This window comes from Theobroma umbraticum, unplaced genomic scaffold (assembly GCF_002168275.2).
Source record: "Theobroma umbraticum cultivar Fairchild unplaced genomic scaffold, ASM216827v3 scaffold_55.0, whole genome shotgun sequence".
Classification (NCBI taxonomy): Eukaryota; Viridiplantae; Streptophyta; class Magnoliopsida; order Malvales; family Malvaceae; genus Theobroma; species Theobroma umbraticum.
The window spans coordinates 1822919-1823372 of record NW_018397270.1 but is presented as its reverse complement, the minus strand read 5'-3'; positions in this window follow the sequence as shown (position 1 = coordinate 1823372).

The window sequence follows — 454 nt, the reverse complement described above, 5'->3', positions numbered from 1 at the left end:
CAACCAAGAACTAATGAGATATTTCTCCTTAAATCACTTAGGATGATGATTCCTATCTTGACTACTCATTTGCCTTCATATGCTTCATGCTATACCCAAAACCATCTTGTTTTGGCATCTTTGGTTAGGCACCCATAAGGACAAAATCAAAGCATAGTACTCCACATATAAAACAACCTGGTGTCTCAAGTTTAAAGAGTAGTTACACAACTGACACATGAGAAGTATTGCATAAACACTTGAGTGAGGTAGTAAATACACTTCTCATGGCGGGTCATGTTCAGTGAACTCACTCTCCCATGGCAAGCACCCACATGCTAGTTCCAAGTATCTATATACTTCAATCTATGAGAACAATTACTTACTTCACAAATAAGGAACATAACATGTGTCAATCTTTAAGCATTATTGATGCTTTGTCTTAATAATACAATGATCAAAAACTTTTAAGAAC